The 19,715-nt window shown below is 42.7% G+C and overlaps 1 protein-coding gene across 2 annotated transcripts in view; it reads right to left on the bottom strand.

The window, feature by feature from the left end:
- Window positions 1-19,715, bottom strand: part of ANXA7 (annexin A7) — a 92,746-nt gene that overhangs the window by 63,369 nt on the left and 9,662 nt on the right. The gene's annotated exons all lie outside the window — the stretch shown is intronic.

The raw sequence follows: 19,715 nt of genomic DNA, 5'->3' as shown, positions 1-19,715 counted from the left end.
AGAATGCAGCAGCTCGGCGTGGGACCTGGAAGTAGCCGGGTATTTAAAACTTCCAGGGGCATCTACCAGGTATGGTATATAAATAGCCACATTGGTCCAAGGTTGGACTAATGTAACCATGTATAATATATCCTTTCCTGGAATTCATTTTTATTATAACCATATATCCCAGTATTGAAAAATGAAAACCATCATCTCTGCATTCCTTTACGTGTGAAATCCCCTTGGTCTGTTCATCACCAAAGGCATTCACTGTATCAAACATAAGGCAGTAGGGAAGGTACCCTTTTACCTCAAATTGTGTGCATATGGGTAAAAGCAGTGAATGGGATTGAGGGTGTTCTCTACCCCCCTGGAATGCAATACCAGTGATGAGTGGAAGAAACTTTTTGGTAGAAAAAAAAAAAAAAAAAGCTAGCTGTGAATGGATGTCATTTTGCTTGCAAAGCAATTATCTTCATTTTCCTTTAACATTCCTTTTAAAAAGGTAGAATCATTAAGACAGGCAAATACCAGCATGTCCATTAGAGCAAGTCTACAATTTAAACTCTTGTGGAGACGTGTCCTTTCGCCAAACAATGCAGCATTTTTCTCTAGAATGTCAGACTGGAGCGTTTCAGTACATGTATAGAGAAATAAATGAAGGATTCATTCACTTCCCAAGCTAAGAAAAGGAGGACTCATTTCAACAAGCATTATAAATACTAGTGTAATAAATTAAAGGTAACATTAGAACATTATGAAATGTGTATGGTTGTCGCCATAATTCTATGTCATTTTGTATGAATTTGCTTACAAATTTAAACCTGATCACAAAAATCTCATATCAGTTATAACTTGCAAAAAGTTAATTTCAAGGTTTTAAATCTTCAGATTTAAAAAGAATACCTTGAGATCCTGCCATAAAAAAAGATCACCAGATTTTCATAAGGAAATCCGAGGACACCCTACTGAATACACCCACAAACCACAGCTCTTTTGAAGCCACTCACAAAATCACCCCCCTCCCAAAATTTTTACCCCTGAAAGAAAGTCAGATTTTGTAAACAAGAGGCAGAAATTTGTAGTATAAAAACAAAATGCCTTTGCCAAACATGGGTAGAGAAACTGCTGTATGCATAGCGAATTGTGGGTGTGCCAAAACTGTGTGAGAGTGGGAGGAGCTTCAAGGGATATTACTCTTCTATAGTAAGTAGGTGCGCGATGCAGAGTGCAGGGGTAAGTGATGCACTGAGTGAAGGGGTCAATAGTAGGTATCAGTGAGTATGAGAGGGCAGAGTCCAAGTGTTGTTAAAGCGGACCCTTCAGTCATTTCTTTCAACTTTCCATCTATTAAATCTTCTGCCCTTGTTGTTTGGATAGTAAAAATAAAAATTCTGCCAGTAAATACCTTATCCAGCCCACTTCCTCTTTCATGTCTGGTCATTAGCCTAGGCTTATGACATCATGCACAGCTCTCTCTCTTGAAAGAGTTTGCCAGGAAGGGAGGGAGAATGAATCATAATAGGGCTAATGAGAGCTGCAGGGCCGGAGGTGCGCTTCTGTGTAAATCCAGGAAGTGAACAGGTAGCAGCTTCAGCTGCCCACAGTTAAAATGGATGCAGGGAGATTTCTGCAGCATATTTGGCAAGTGCAGAATCACAGTATATATAAAAAATGCAAAGTGGTTGGAGGGAAGCTTCAGAATGGCAAAGATGTTTTTATTACAAATTATGTGAGCAAACTGCAGTTCCTCTTTAATGTGGAACTAAACCCATTCATTTATCAGTTTCAAAAAACAATTGCATTTTCGGCATGTCGGGATTACCAACTGTCACATCTGCTTGTGCCCCCAACCAAACTGTCAAAACATCATACGGCTGGTGTCATAACCAACTCAAGCAGAGGCTAAGATGGCAGCTTCCTCGGCTGAAAAGGACAGGAGGGTTTAGTCACCCCTTTAACATTAGAACTTGTGGTATTTTATCAAATCACGACTTTACCTAGGAATCTCTCCACACACTCCTTGTCCCCAGCCATGACCCAGTGCAGTGTACACGTTCCACTGCACAGGCTGCTTGGCCACCCCAAGACAACGTGCAATAACAGCTTATTGCGATTTTTTTTTCTTTTTACCAAAAATATGTAGAAGAATACGTATCGGCCTAAACTGAGAAAAATAATGTTTTTATATCTTTTTTGGGGGTATTTATTATAGCAAAAAGTAAAAAATGCGTTTTTTTTCAAAATTGTCGCTATTTTTTTGTTTATAGCACAAAAAATAAAAACCACAGAGGTGATCAAATACCACCAAAAGAAAGATCTATTTGTGGGGAAAAAAGGACATCAATTTTGTTTGAGAGCCAGTCAGTCGTACCTATTGTAATATTATTGCGCATTGTTGATGGTTGTGGATATTACTATCTTGTATGAGGAACAAAGTGTTCTAATTATTACAATTTTTATTGTATGCTCAATTGGTGGAAAAATGCTTAAAGTAGGAGTAAACTCCCATGCATAATTTTTACCTATAGGCAAGCCTTATTATGGTCTTACCTATAGGTACTGTAAAGATCTCCTACACGTGCACTGTTTACGAGATGATGTTTAGGCCACCTTATCACTGAGGCTTTTTACAGTCGTTTTTTTTGCGCTAAAAATAGTGCCTGAAAAACACTTGTAAACTGCCTCTTCTGCAGCCCCAGGGGCGGTGCGCTTGCAGGACAGAAAAAAAAAAAAAGTCCTGCAAGCAGTATCTTTGGGGTGTATACACCGCTCCTAATCTGCCCCTGCCAATGAAATCAATGGCCAGCGCTTTGGGCAGCTGTGCTTTGCTGGCACTTTTAACCCTTTTCTGGCCGCTAGCGGAGGTTAAAAGCGACCGGCTAGAGGCCAAAAAGCACAGCTAAAAACGACGGTAAAGCACCTCTTTACTGCTACCGCCCCCAGTGTGAAAGTAGCCTTACTGTAGATGCAGCCGGTGACATCACAGGCACATGCGCTTTGAAGGAAACGGCCACCCTTTTGTGCCTTAAATGCCGGGTCCCACGTGCATGCACGGGAGTGACAAAATTGCAGCTCTGGCCACTCACACAGCCAGAGTCCACAAACCGGAAGCAAGACCGGGTGAAGGTGGAAGCGCCTTCAGCGGTAACAGCTCGCTGCTGGAAGGCTTAGTTCTAAGGCAAGTTTCACATAATGTGAAAGTATGTGATGCATATTAGCACATTGACATTTTTTTTTTAACCTGCAAAGCAAAAACACGCAGCGGTTTACTACCACTTTAATAAACATTACTTGATTAAAAAAAGGATTTTATTTTATTCAATTCCTGTTAAAGTGACAATAGAAAGTTTGGGATTCTCTCAAGATTTCAGTCCTTGTGACATGGTCATCAGGTCAGAGAGGGGAACACTAGGAAAGCAAAACATTCCTGAATATTCTTGCCTTCGAAGACACCTGCCTCGGAGCCTTCTGACATGACATTTTTCTATGGAAGCTTACAATTAAACACACCTAAACTTGGCATCAGGCCTGGTGGTGGAGTATTTCTCCTTCTCATACCCGTCTTATCTCCCATGTTCTCACTCCTCCCTCTCACTTTCTGTCTTTAACTACATATAATAAATTTTCCTTCCACCAGAGATCCAATTGCCATTGTTTACCAACCTCCTGGGCTCTGCTTCCCAGTTTCTGAAAGACTCTAAAGCCGAATACACACTAGTAGTTTTTTGTCGATCAACACAGCAGAGCTGAAAAAAAAAAAAAAAAAAAAAAAAAAAAACTGACTCAGGAGGAGCCGCTATACTAACTATCAGTACAGCAATCTCCCCTGCTGTGCTATTGTGTTCTGACAGGGGGATGGCAGCCCCCGCTCCTCCTCATAGCCAATTACAAATGTCTAAATCTCAGTGAAAGAGCAATTACACAATAAAGCCTTCATTTTTTATTTATTTATTCATTTCTTTTTAAAGGTGATGTAATTTCTTACTTTAACAGTGGTTGCAGAATCTCTGATCTTATACACAAATTACTATAATGCATTTTTTTTTTCTTAAGCAGCCTTTTTTAAATCAGGATGTCATGGCAAAATGCCTAAAAATTGCCCAAAAACTGTCAACAAGCTGGCAGATGGTTAAAGCCATAGGCTTTTACTGCACAGGATTTAAACCTTGGGCACTTTGAGGGCCAGTATCCATTGTCCTACCAACCAATGACATCAACAGTTGATAAGGAGCACTTCAAGCACTTGCACCACATCTTTGTCCCTTCCCTACCCCGCTCTGCCCACATTGGGGTCATATTAGCTGAGTGAGGGGGAGAAACTGTGGCTGAAGAGAAATGCTGGACTACTAATTAGTATGCAAAGATATATTTGCATTGCAAAAATAAATCCTCTCATGTTGGGTGTCCTACGCTTCTGAATGCTGTTGAGTTATGTAATTTTTTTAGGCTTTAGAATGTGGCGCCTTGAGATTGTGGAGGATATAAAAGGGTGCAGTGACTGAATAAAGGTTGGTAATATGCTGCAATAAAGCGCTGGCACAAAACGGGTGTTTGCAGTGAGTCAGTGCATGTCTGATATAGGAGTGGTTACATTTTCACACTCTAACAGAAGCCATAACTGCTATAGACTCCATTTACCTGAAGCATTTGCACAAGCAAAATGTCAGAATCTGTTATTTTCAGTTTTGCCAGCAGTGGCCCTTACCCTGGCAGATGTAAACATATCCTATGCAGTCATCTGAATACATTTCAAGCCCAAGCACTCTGTGATGCCTTCAGGGGTGGCCTTAGCAAAATGCATTGATGCATTCACACAATTTCACAGTAACCATGAGATAAACCGAAGTTCAGGAATATTCCTTTATCCCATTGTTTTGCAAATCTATGTACACAAACTGTATGATTGAATCGGTTCTAATTTCGCCGTTTTACGAACCTGGCAGCTTATTACTCTAAATCAGAAACCTTCATTTTGTTTGCAAATATTAAAGATAATAACTACCAGCAGGAATGAGTCCTTACATTTAAAGAGTACCTGCCATTTCAGATGCAACGTGGCAGCACCTGTTAGCTGGCATCCACTCGCCTGCTGCCGCCACGTCCCTCGCTTTGTTCCGTCACTGCCGCATCACCAGCCATCCTATTAAAGTGAATGGGACTGTCGGTGAGTCAACAGCGGTCAGAGGAGGAGCCGCAGCGGGACAGAGATGACAGCTGCCCTTTAAAAATTATGATTTAAATCGAGTTGATTTAAATCAAATCCGCCCTGGCTGCTGTCACTCAAATGCTGTGATGAGGGATCAGGGGGCAGGGCCGGGCCACCCAGTCTATACACGCAGACCGGGCAGCTTGGGAGTGATCCCACACGAGTGCCCCTAAAGAAATCGGCTTTCTATGGGGGGTACTCGACAGAGGAGGAGCCAGGAGTGCCAGAGAGGGATCCTAACAGAGGAGGATCGGGGCTGCTCTGTGCAAAACAATTTGCACAGAGCAGGTAAGTATAACACAATTATTTTAATTTAAAAAAAAAAAAAAAAAAAAAAAAAGAAGAAGCGTTAAATGTCACTTTAAGGGCTGTAAGTACCACATATACGGTTTACATGTATAAAAGAGATAAAAAAGGTAGAAAGAAGGAAAGTGAAAGAAGATGCCAAACAAACCATAAATCTAGGAGGTCTAGTAAGGTTTAATGTTCTTTGTTTAGGTTGAAAGTTAAAAGGGCAACTTCACCTTTAACAAAAAATAAATGCACATATTTTGCTGGTAAAAAAAAAAAAAAAAAAATGTGCATTTACTATTTTTTTCAAACAGATGCCTGCAAAGTTTTGTACCTGTGATCAGTGGATCACAGGTGCAAGGTCAGGCTCCTGTATACTCTCCCTCCAGCTTTTTGCCCATAAAAATTTAAAGGCCTTTTTGTTTTGTTTTTTAAAAATGACCTTATTTTTTTTTCTTAAAATGATACGTTTTCTCAGTTTAACCGCTTGCCGACCAGCTGCCGTCATTTTACTGCGGCACGTTCCCACGAACCGTCGTAGCTATACATGGGCTCGTGGGATCGGCAGGGGTGCCGATGCTCGTGGCCGACGGTCGCGATGACTGCGGGCCACGAGCGATCGTGGGCACGAGAGGCAGAACGCGGAAGTGTGTGTGTGTAAACACACAAATCCCTGTTCTGTTCTGTGAGGAGTGACAGATCTTGAGTTCCTATTAGCTAGGAACCACGATATGTCACTTCCTCTATGTCAGTCCCCTCCCCCTATAGTTAGAAACCCACTTAACCCCTTGATCGCCCCCTAGTGTTAACTCCTTCCCTGCCAGTGACATTTTTACAGTAATCAGTGCATTTTTATAGCACTAATTGCTGTATAAATGCCAATGGTCCAAAAATGTGTCAAAAGTGTCAGATGTGTCCGCCAGTCCTGATAAAAAATGCAGATCGCCGCCATTACTAGTAAATGAAAAAAAAATAATAATAAAAATGCTATAAATCTACCCCCTATTTTGTAGACGCTATAACTTTTGCGCAAACCAATTAATATACGCTTATTGCGATTTTTTTTTTTACCAAAAATATGTAGAATACATATTGGCCTAAACTGAGAAAAAATGTATTTGTTTATAGCACAAAAAATAAAAACCGCAGAGGTGATCAAATACCACTAAAAGAAAGCTCTATTTGTGGGGAAAAAAAAGGACGTCAATTTTGTTTGGGTGCAGCGTCGTACGACCGCGCAATTGTCAGTTAAAGCGACCCAGTGCCGAATCCGAAAAAATGGCCTGGTCATTCAGCAGCCAAATCTTCCGGGGCTGACGTGGTTAAACATTTGATTTTTTTTTTTTCTACTGTGAATAAAATATTGGTTTATGAGATTTTCACAGTATTATGTACTTATGATTTTACACATTGTCCCAACCTTTTTTGAAATTGGGGTTGTACTGCGGGAGCGGTGTATACACCGATCCTAAACCACCCCTGCCATTGAAATCAATGGGCAGCGCTGTCGAACCGCCTGCAAAGCGCTTTGGCAGCGGTGCTTTTCGGGCACTTTTAACCCCTTCATTGGCGTTAAAAGTGCCCTGCTCCCGCGGCGCTTTACCGCCAACGCGGCCCACACCCCAAAGACCAGGACTTCCTCACAGGTGTGGCAGAATCCTAGAGTAAGAGGATATACTAGCATTTTTTTTTTTTAATGCCAAACTTCAGTTTAAGCAGATATTTTCTAAATAATGAAGCATTTCTTGCAGATCTGTGTAGTTTTCTAGCACAAATACTCTGTGCTGGAGCTAGCTAGAATAAAAACTGATCACTGCTGCTCACTTACCATAGGCAGGATGACTGGACTTGTTTTCACCCCCCCCCCCCCCCCGTACTTTTCTGGCAGCCTGTGTGTCGTCAGATTAAGCGACCTGTCAGAATAGGTAACGGAAGTGACGTTCCGTCACCGCCATCTTGCTACACCCCACACTCCACAGTAAGGATATAGTGGGGGGGGGGGCCAAGCGGACATCTTGTTACACCCACCAGAGTTTTGTATTTTATACTTATTTTTCACAGTAAACGGAGCTTATAAAAAGGTGAAATACAGCATTTAGAAATCCGGATGGACTGTTTAGATGTTGAATTTTAAAAGCAGCAGCAAATCTGCTGATCTCACAGGTTTGGTAATCTGACAGAACACCCCACTGCTTTTATAATTCAACATGTAAAAAGTCGGATGGATTTGCAAATACTGTATTTCAGCATATAAACTCAGTTTACTGTTAAAAATAAGTCACTTCCACTACCAATTCTGACGGGTCGCCTAATCTGACGGAACACCTGCAGGCAGTGATCCTGCTGGGGCCCCTCCCACTTCTCTGCTTTCTGTGCAGTTTATGTACACTGCAGTGATGATGTAACTGCTAATTTTAGGTATTAACTGGGTTTAAAAAGGCAACTAGTGCACACAATGTATTTATTTTGCAGCTATTGCAGTGGCGGCCCGTCCGCGCTATCCCTTCTATCACGCCACCCCCTATATCTATCCATGGCCGCCACAGCCACCCCTATTCAGGCATCCGGCCCCTTTTAGGATGCCGGGCATCTAAATTACAGGGGCAGGGTTGTTTTTTTGAAGCACCTGATTAGAGCCATAGGCTCTAATAGGCTTCAATATAGGGTGGACTCGGAGCGCAAAGCATTGCGCATGGAGCCCACCCAGATGTGTTAGAAAAGTGAATATTCGTTTTCTTTTACGAACACTGAACTGCCTCTCCACCAATCAGGAAGCACGGCTCCGATACCCATCACTTAATTGGCTGCTCGCCGCTGTCACCCACTGCCTGACCCACTACTTACATTGGGGCAAGTGGTGCTGGTTAAATTCTGCAGGCGGGGCGGGCAGGGGATGGTCACAGTGGCTGCAATTGATGGGTTTTTCTCACTGATATCCTGTAGTCTCTTTACAAGCACTACTAACTAGGAGAGGAACAAAGTATTGCCACCCCAAAACAGAAGTTTCTGAACTTCTTACAGAATAAATGGTAACAAGCATTTCTGGGCGGGAAAAAAGGCCAGAAATGATCTTTCCTAAACTCTAGGTCAGCCATGTAATGTTCATCTAAAACAAACTTCTAGCACTTATAAAATATATATATATATATATATATATATATATATATATATATATATATATATATATATATATATATATATATATATATATATATATATATATATATATATATATATATATATACACACACACACACGTTTTTCTGGGGAGATAAAGTCCAACTTGGTGCCGGATGGAAACCTGAACTAACCTCAGGGAGAGAGACGGAGAAAAGATGAGTGGACCGCGTGCCACTGAAGATGAATGGCCAACTGAGTGCCGTTGCGCGCTTGTGTGGCTTACTTAGTTTGTATGCGAGTTTACATGATGGTGCGTGTTTTATATGGCGATGGCGAGTGTTTTATACTACTGGAGATGATATTGTGTGGTTGCAAGGGTGTCAGTGAGTGTCAGGTTGCTGGGGCGATATTGTATGGTTGCAGGGGTCTCGATGAGTATGAAGGTTTGTTTTTTTGAGACTACATTGCGTAGCTGCAAGGGTCTCAGTCTGGTTCTGCTGAGACAATATTGCGTGGTTGCAAGGGTCTCGATGAGTCTGAAGTTGTTTTGGAGACGATATTGCGTGGTTGCAAAGGTCTCAGTGAGTGTCAGGCTGTTGAGACGATATTGCGTGATTGCAACGGTCTCGATGAGTGAGGGGTTGCTGAGACGATATTGCGTTTTGCAAGGGTCTCAAATGAGTGTCAAGCTGCTGAGACAATATTGCCTAACTTTTTTTTTTTTTGTTAAAATGAAAAACGACTGTAAACGAAACCCTGCTAAACGCGAGTTACCGCATTTACAAGCCTTTACAGGCATTTGGCATTTCAAATGCCTCTGAACATCTGTCACTCTGAACCCATTTTTGTTTTTTTTTTTGCGTTCCAAAAAGCTTCTAAACTCAACTACCTAGAAACAACTATAAGGCTGGATTCACACTTATGCAGTTTTAGTGCTTTTTGCATTTTGCACTACAGAACGTGTTCCATAGGAAACCATGTTAAATGGACTGTAGTGCAAATCTGCAAAATGCAAAAAGCACTAAAACTGCATAGGTGTGAATCCAGCCTAAACGACCCTGTACATGTACTGATAAGATAAAATACAGGAGAGTTCAGGGGGCAGCTGAACAAAAAAAATGGCCAACTGCTCCTAAACGTTTGTTTACCAGCAGCACTGTACATGAGGCCTAAGACGATTTGTCTGGCTGCAAAGGTCTCAATGAATGTCAGGTTGCTGAGGCGAGACTGCATGGTCACAAAGGTCTTGATGAGTGGGAGGTTGCTCGAGACTGTATTGCGTGGTTGCAAGGGTTTCGATGAGTGTGGGGCTGCTGAGACGGTATTGCATTTGCAAGGGTCTCAACAAGGGTATCAGGCTGCTGCGACGATTTTGCGTGGTTGCAAGGGTCTCAAGAGGTGTCCGGTTGCTAGGCCAAGATTGCGTGGTGGCAAACGGTTTTTGTTTTTTTTTTGATGAGCGAGAGAGTTGCTGAGACGATGTTGCGTTTTGCAAGGGTCTCAACAAGGGCGTCAGGCTGCTGGGTCGAGGTTGTGTAGTGGTAAAAGGTTTATTGTATACTGTGGAACCTTGGATTACGAGCATAATCCGTTCCAGGAGAATGCTTGTAATCCAAAGCACTCGCATATCAAAGCGAGTTTCCTCATAGAAGTCAATGGAAACTAAGATAATTCGTTCTGCATTGACTTCTATTGCATGCAATACCACATGTGGCCAAAGGTGGGAGCAGGGGGGCGCCAGAGAGCCTCGGAAATACTCAGGGACAGCTCGGCTGAACTCGGAAACCCCCGGAAAGGCTCGGAAACTGAGTATTTCCGAGTGATTCCAAGTATTTCCAAACGAACCATTCCGAGTTTCACCCGCACCTCTGGCCAAATGCGGTAATGCATACCACATTAGCTTGAATTCTGCTCGTTTTGCAAAACAACACTCGCAAACCAAGTCAGGATTTAAAAAAAAAAAGTTGCTAGTCTTTCAAAACGCTCGTTAACCGCGTTACTCGTTAACCAAGGTTCCACTGTATTATTTATTTTTTTAATGAGTGAGGAGTAGCAGAGACAATATTGCGTTTTGCAAGGGTCTCAACAAGAGTGACAGGCTGCTGAGATGGTTTTGCATGGCTGCAAGAGTCTCAACGAATGAGGATTGGGTTACTGAGAAAAGGATAGAAACACCTGGCTTGTTTGGCAGCTTACCATAACTTTAAGCGAGCAGGATAAGGACAACGTCCATTTGATCCGTAGGGGCAACTAACGAACGATATGGGAGACAACGAATGGTAACGAATTGATAGGACATAAAGAATGTGGTAACAAATCTTACTTGCAAAAAGTGAGCCATGCGAGTGAGCTTGCGACAGATTGTGGTTGGAGTGTAACATATCGGGAAGGTGTGGCGTGATGCCGTGCATGAGGCAAAACAACAAGGTTTGGTGTAGAAAGTAGAACAAGGGAAGTGCGCACAAATAATTTGTACGTTCCACTGCGGGAACCAAACACATTGTACGGGAGATACCGCGAGTAGTCATGAATTTTGACATGACAAACACGGTAACGCATCCTACCTGCGACAGTGCGAGTGTGTGACCGGGTTCGCATTGGACTGGAGCGGGTGTGCAACACACCCGAAGAGTGTGGTGTGGCGCCGTGCATGACGCACAGAAAATAACTTTGGTTTGGTAAAAAAATGAGAGAAGAACCGTGTACAAACGATTTGTAAGTTCCGCTGCGGGAACCAAAACACACGGCATGGGGGAAACTAATGGCAACGGTAGAAAGTATGCAATGTATCCGATACGAATCCGTTGTAAAGAGAAATGACTGATTCTAATCGATTGTAAAATGTATGAAATAAATCCGAAACGAATCGGTAGTAAGGAGTATTAAATTAATCTGATACAAATTGGTTGTAGAGCGTATGCCACCCCTTACTCTGAAACCGAACATCTACCAACCACCCAGGCTAAGAGTGCAGAAAAGGCACCCGGTGGGTCTAATTACCACCACAAAAAAGCCACAGAACCCGTACAAACAAAACATGCTCATCAGCAAATGGATGAGACGGCAACCTCATAGACAGTGAATCTTATAACCAGTGAAGCCTATGGTGAGTGATATCGGACAACGACCGACAGCGGCTCGGAGGCTTGGATTTACAAATGAATTGTATGTTTGGCAGAAGGAACTTACGCATGTACTACACCTGTGCTAAATAATGCCTGGACATGGGCAACAACAACTCGGAGGCAGTTTTTTTTACGAAAGGGATGCAGGATAGGAAGCATAACGAATTGCAAGATTTGCAGAGGATACGAAAAGGTTTGAATACTACCTGCGACAGTGAGTGGGAACCGCCGAAGACAACAAACGGAGAAGCCGAAATGCACTTGCGATCAAATGACTCACGAACATAAGGTGAGCTGGGAAGAGTCGGCCCAGTGACGTGTAGTATTGTGCACTGAACCGACAAAGAGCATGGGTGAGTGGGCTGCTTAAATACCCTCCGGGCTCCTCCCATAAATTCACGCCACCATACTGGCCTTCTTATTTTTTATTTTATTTTTTTTTTTAGGATAAATAAGAAGGGGGGGGGGGGGCGCCTACAAGCACACAACAGCAGTTCACTTTGGTCGCAATGCAAAGCCTGGCAATCCTAGAGTTGGTGAGGCGTTTCCGTAGAAGGAGCCAACCAAGCCAATTCATGACCTTCCTTCTCAATGCAATCAGAATTTTAATTCTTTTATTCTGTGGTAGGTGGTTAAGGTAGATGTACATAGATCAATTCCATCTGTAGTTCCAGTAATGGTGTATCTGACCTAAAAGGAGACCTCTTGAATACAATAATCTCTATTGCTAATCAATCTGGGAATGCCAACTTTCTGGCTCTCAATATGCCTTCAATATTACAACATCATGCCTCGGGCGGTGACGTCATAAGGGACGAGGTCACTGGATGACATCACCCGGTGACCACGCCCCATGCCTATATAAGTCGTTGCGCACACGGCATTACAGCGGGAGAGTGCGTCGTGTCATCAGAAGAAGACCGGAGGGAAGACGACGACAGAGAAGACCGGGCCAAAGCTAGCAAAAGAGCAAGCAAAATGGCAGAAGATAGCGGAGGAGCCCGGCAGAAGACACCGGAGAGCGGGAGAAGAGGCCGGAGAGAGTGAATAAGTCGGAAGAGACCCCCACAAGTCGGCAGAGACCCCCAGAGCTGCCTAATAAATTACTTTAAAAACCGGTCTTGTGTTTTTTTTATTGACACTTTTTTCCCCCAGGTGAATGGGTAGGGTTATGATGTACCCAATACTCATTCACATAGGTCGGGGTGCCGGGATCTGGGACCCCCTTATTAAAGGGGGCTCCCGGATTCCGATAAGCCCCCTGCCCGCAGACCCTGACAACCAACGGCCAGGGTTTTCGGGAAGAGGCCCTTGTCCTCATCAACAAGTGGACATGGTGCTTTGGGGTGGGGGTCAGCAGTGCGCCCCCCTGCCCCAAAGCATCCACCCCCCATGTTGAGGGCATGTGCCTGGTACAGTTCAGGAGGGGGGTTCGCTCGTCCCCACCCCCTTTCCTGACCGGCCGGGCTGTGTGCTCGGATAAGGGTCTGGAATGGATTTTGGGGGGACCCCCACGCTGTTTTTTCGGCGTAGGGGGTTCCCCTTAAAATTCATATCGGACTGAAGGGCCTGGTATGCTCTTGGAGGGGGCACCCATGCCGGTTTTTTTATAGTTCCCCCTCAAGATCATCAGAGCACAAGTCGCATGCCAAAGTCGGAATATGCAAGACTTTAATCAGACTTCAATGATAGTCAATGGGCTGAAGTAGAATCAAAGTCGGACCAAAGTAGTACAGGGAGCATTTTCAAAATCGGACCGACTTGTGTCGGACCAGTTAAGACGGCTCCCATAGGGAAACATTGATTTTCACACGTCATGCGACATGAGTTTCCAATGGATCTGGTTAAAAAATTTGAATTTTGTGATTAAACAGTGGGTAAACATCCAATGGGGATTGCTCCCATGGAAAATTATCCTGATTGTTGCTTAACCACTTCAGCCCCAGAAAGACTTAACCACTTCCTGACCAGGCCTTTTTTTGCAGCACTGCGTCGCTTTAACGGACAATTGCGTGGTTGTGTAACATTGTACCCAAACAAAATTGACGTCCTTTTTTCCCCACAAATAGAGCTTTCTTTTGGTGGTATTTGATCACCTCTGCAGTTTTTATTTTTTGTGCTATAAAACAATAAAGACCGACAATTTTGGGAAAAATAAGCAATATTTACTTTTTGCTATAATAAATATGCCAAAAAAAAAAAAAAAAAGTTGTTCCTCAGTTGAGGCCAATATGTATTCTTCTACATATTTTTGGTAAAAATAAATAAATAAGCGTATATTGATTGGTTTGTCCAAAAATGATAGCGTCTACAAAATAAGGGATAGATTTATGGCATTTTTATAAAAAAAAAAAATTTATACTAGTAATGGCGGTGATCTTTATTGGGACTGCAACATCGCGGTGGACAGATCGGACACTTGACACAATTTTGGCACCATTGACATTTATACAGCGATCAGCTAAAAATAGCTACTGATTACTCTATAAATGTCACTGGCAGGGAAGGAGTTAAATGTGTCCTAGGGAGCGTTTAACTGTGAGAAAATGGGACTGCCTGGGGGAGGAGACAGATTGTTGTTCCTAAGCAGTAGGAACAACAGATCAGTCTCCTCACCCCTGACAGAACGGAGATCATTGACAGATCTCTGTTCTGTCCTTCCGAAGAGCAATTGCGGGTAGCCTGGTGGCCATAGGCCACGTGCACTGGCTCCTATGTCATGCACGTGCCCCCTATACTCCTTAAAGTGCCCGTACAGCTACGGCGATTTGCTCATGAGTGCCATTCTGCCACCGGCAATTGGTTAAAGTCTTCTTTATGCTATTCAAAATATATATATTTTTTTTTAATTCTGATCCATTTCATTTCATTTCATTGTGGCTTGCGACCAGTTACCAAATCATTTATGTGACCCACGCTCTTCAAAAAGTTAGGCACCCCTATCTTACAAGATGACTTCCCTTGACTTTAAAAGAAGGTTCACATATGTGCGATCTCAGACATCACATGTGATTCACACCCGCACTGCGTAGCCGATCATATGCGATGTCTGAGCAGTGCGAGTTCAGCCACACAGTTCTATGGCTGAACTTGCATCGGATTTGCACGAAAATAGTGCAGGGAATCCCCCCCCCGCATGGGTGTTCTCACCCATGCGATCTGATTCATGTGCGAGTTCACAATTCGCACTGCGATCTGTGAATCAATCTGGGGGTGTCAATAACATTGTATTAACACCCGCAGCGTTTTGCAGAGGGCAGTGTGAACTGCCTGCGGGAGAGATGCAATGCGGGAATCAGCACTGGAATCGAGCTGGTTCCCGCATCGTACATATGTGGACCTAGGCTAAGGGCCGTGTCACATCACCAACTTCATTGGGTTTTCTTTGCTTTTTTTCTTCATAAAGATAAAACCGCTGCATCTGAAAATTCCTTTCAGCTGCAAATCACAGTGCCAGGATCAATAAAAAGGAGAAGTACAGACAAAGTTTGTTTGGCTAAACTTCTGTGGATCACAGGAGTGCAGTTCGTTCTGCACTCCTGTGAACTGTTTTCTGCAGACAGCTGGCTGAAGCCCACTGTTGGCTGACGTCACAGAGTCGGTCGGACGAGATTGTGACAATGACGTCGGGATCCGCCCACATGCCTGGACCGTCACCTGGCTCAGACTCTCAGCGCGCCAGCGAGTGAGAAGGGGGCAGAGTAGACAATAGTGACTGATAGTCACCAGCTCTCTGCTCAGGGAGCCCAGAGAATAGAGCGATAAGTGGCATTAGATCGCTCAGTTCTCAGGGTCGGTTCACACTAGGACGACTTGTCAGGCGACCTAGCCGCCTGACAAGTAGCGTCCCATTCTGTACAATGGAACCGTTCTAATCGGAGGGACGCAAGTCGCTCCAACTTAGAAAAAGGTTCCTGTACTACTTTGGGGGCGACTTGCATAGACTTCTATATAGAAGTCGTTTTGCAAGTCGCCACGCCCCTGACGTGTCCAGGTCGCCTGAGACAGTCGCGCTGCAAGTCGCGCTGCCTCAGTGTGAACCAGGGCTTAGTGTTAGAGCCAGCTGGAGACCAAAGCTGCATCTACCTAGATAAGCATGATTCAAAACATTTTTTTAAAAAGTCCATACTTCCCATTTAACGTGTCATCAGTAACATATGGTAATTCTGTAGCTCACAGGCCTATCTTGAACTACAACCAATAGACAGAACATGTTTTTGAGAAAATATTTGCTCTTGGGAACTTTGAATAGCATTTATGCCATTAATTGCCTGTCCAACTGGCAAACAAATTAAAAGCAAGACTCAGCAAATGATTTGCGTTTACCAAGGTGAAACATTGCTCAACAAGCAAAGCAAATAACACAGTGACTGGGTGAATCTGATGTACAATGAACATAGTGCTGTGTTTATAACAAATAAAAATGCGGGTTATTAGCAATATAGATGTATCATTACACAGAGTGGTACTGTGGATACATAAACAGTAAAAAAGTGCCGCGTCCTAGAAATAGTTAATCGAAAAAGAAGGGAGGGACTTTGGACTTTTTAAGCACAGTGACACAAAATTAGTTACAAAAAATATTTATTGAAAAAACATACATAAAAAAAAAAAAAAAACACTGATTATAAAAGCCACAAAGGATCTATGTACATAAATGCTCAATAAAATCATACAATTAATATGCAATAATATAGCAACAGAAAAAATATAGCATCAGTCAGTACAGCTCTAAAACCCGTAATGGTATATTAATTGTATGATTCTGTTTATTTCTGTTAGCACACAATACAAGAAGTGTGAAGACACGTGCAACATGTTGAGCACATTCCCAATTTGAATTACTATATCGTTGATCTCCTGTCCAGCCATACACTCGGATTCTCGTATACCCTGGATGGATATCCACACGTCCCGAGTCTTTATCTATAGGTATGGTTTTGTACAGCAGCAACTTTATTGAGCATTTATGTACATAGATCCTTTGTGGCTTTTATAATCAGTGTTTTTTTTGTTTTTTTTTTATGTACACTACCGTTCAAAAGTTTGGGGTCACATTGAAATGTCCTTATTTTTGAAGGAAAAGCACTGTACTTTTAAATGAAGCTAACTTTAAACTAGTCCTAACTTTAAACAAATATACTCTATACATTGCTAATGTGGTAAATGACTATTCTAACTGCAAATGTCTAGTTTTTGGTGCAATATCTACATAGGTGTATAGAGGCCCATTTCCAGCAACTATCACTCCAGTGTTCTAATGGTACAATGTGTTTGCTCATTGGCTCAGAAGGCTAATTGATGATTAGCAAACCCTTGTGCAATCATGTTCACACATCTAAAAACAGTCTAGCTCCTTCCAGAAGCTACAAAACTGACCTTCCTGTGAGCAGATTGAGTTTCTGGAGCATCACATTTGTGGGGTCAATTAAACGCTCAAAATGGCCAGAAAAAGAGAACTTAAATCTGAAACTCGACAGTCTATTCTTGTTCTTAGAAATGAAGGCTATTCCATGCGAGAAATTGCAAAGAAATTGAAGATTTCCTACAACGGTGTGTACTACTCCCTTCAGAGGACAGCACAAACAGGCTCTAACCAGAGTAGAAAAAGAAGTGGGAGGCCGCGTTGCACAACTAAGCAAGAAGATAAGCACATTAGAGTCTCTAGTTTGAGAAACAGACGCCTCACAGGTCCCCAACTGGCATCTTCATTAAATAGTACCCACAAAACACCAGTGTCAACATCTACAGTGAAGAGGCGGCTGCGGGATTTTGGGCTTCAGGGCAGAGTGGCAAAGAAAAAGCCATATCTGAGACTGGCCAATAAAAGAAAAAGATTAAGATGGGCAAAAGAACACAGACATTGGACAGAGGAAGACTGGAAAAAAGTGTTGTGGACGGATGAATCCAAGTTTGAGGTGTTTGGATCACAAAGAAGAACGTTTGTGAGACGCAGAACAAATGAAAAGATGCTGGAAGAATGCCTGACGCCATCTGTTAAGCATGGTGGAGGTAATGTGATGGTCTGGGGTTGCTTTGGTGCTGGTAAGGTGGGAGCTTTGTACAGGGTAAAAGGGATTCTGAATAAGGAAGGCTATCACTCCATTTTGCAACGCCATGCCATACCCAGTGGACAGCGCTTGATTGGAGCCAATTTCATCCTACAACAGGACAATGACCCTAAACACACCTCCAAATTGTGCAAGAACTATTTACAGCAGAAGCAGGCAGCTGGTATTCTATCGGTAATGGAGTGGCCAGCACAGTCACCAGATCTGAACCCCATTAAGCTGTTGTGGGAGCAGCTTGACAGTATGGTACGCCAGAAGTGCCCATCCAACCAATCCAACTTGTGGGAGCTGCTTCTAGAAGCGTGGGGTGCAATTTCTCCAGCTTACCTCAATAAATTAACAGCTAGAATGCCAAAGGTGTGCAATGCTGTAATTGCTGCAAAAGGAGGATTCTTTGATGAAAGCAAAGTTTGATGTAAAAACAATGTTATTTCAAATACAAATCATTATTTCTAACCTTGTCAATGTCTTGACTCTATTTTCTATTCATTTCACAACGTATGGTGGTGAATAAGTGTGACTTTTCATGGAAAACACAAAATTGTTTGGGTGACCCCAAACTTTTGAACGGTAGTGTATGTTTTTTCAATAAATATTTTTTGTAAATAATTTTGTGTCACTGTGCCTAAAAAGTCCAAAGTCCCTCCCTTCTTTTCGATTAAATAAAAATGCGGGGTCCTGTTGGAATACGTTTTTCAAAGTACAATAGCAATGCCAAAGCAGGGTTCGAACAACCCTTGTCAGATATTTAAAGGCTGTTGGCTGTTGTAGGCTTAGACACATGTACTCTACTTTGTGTGGAGAGCCCGAGCCCCAGGCTATGTAAACACAATAGAATCAGAAGTTACTGTCAGTTTGGAGGGTGTGGGCTGTGACTGCGTAGTAACAACTCACACACCAGTGACTCAAACCATTTATATTTTTATTTGACATTACACAACAATCGAGTATTGAAAGGTCATCATTTACCATATGTATTTTTCTAGGAACAATCTAACAAACAGTGTGCACACAACCACTCAGGTCAGTCCCACATTACTCAATGAAAAGGTGTTCTTTCACTTACCCAGTAAAGCAGTGTTCATCTAAAACACCTAATTAGGTGCATACTTCTGACAGGATCACTTTAAAACAGAGCAGCCATTCTAAAAATGTAAAATGAACTTTTCAATTGAAAAAAACAAAACCACTCCATTCACAGGGAAGATCGATGAATGGATATTAGCCGATTTAGGTTACATTCACACTGGCAATTAAGGCTGGGGTCTCATTGAAATCGGATGCGGCTCACAGCAGGGGTCCGGTGCGTCCCTGTTCTCAGTTTCAGGTACAAATCAGGCCCAAATTTTTGTCTGAATTCAGACCTGAAAACAGAGCCAAAGACACACAGGATTCCTGTGCAATCCCGCTCCGCAGCTGCCCTGAAGAGGTTTGAACCAGCTCTATTGAGAGCCGTTCAGTCTCCTGTCATGTGAATTGAATGTGAAGATATCCACATCCAATTTGCATAAGTATGAACCTCCCTGTGACAATGGGTGGGGGATTCTCCCCCCACATCCAGTGTCACAGTTCAAAAACAGCACAGCCGTGGAGGGCTCCGCCCCACACCGCCGGGTCATTCGTTCACAGAGTTCTGTGTATGAACTACAACTACTGTTTGTCTTTGCGGCTGATGGCTTGTCATTCTCAATGAACTGCCAGTTCATGGATTCTTCCTGTCATATAGTAACTGCCTGTCCTTATAAGAGGTACAGGCAGACAGTGTACCGACAGTCTGCAGAATTCCTCCATAGGCTTCAGTATATATAAAAAAAAAAAAAAATTATATTATAATAATAATAATAATAATAATAATAATAATAAATGCACCTTTTACCTGCAAAAAGAGGTGAATTTATTTTTTTTAATCAAAGGTGA

This window comes from Aquarana catesbeiana, linkage group LG08 (assembly GCF_042186555.1).
Source record: "Aquarana catesbeiana isolate 2022-GZ linkage group LG08, ASM4218655v1, whole genome shotgun sequence".
Taxonomy (NCBI): domain Eukaryota; kingdom Metazoa; phylum Chordata; class Amphibia; order Anura; family Ranidae; genus Aquarana; species Aquarana catesbeiana.
Note: the sequence above shows the minus strand (reverse complement) of the source record. Positions and strands in the feature narration are given on the sequence as shown.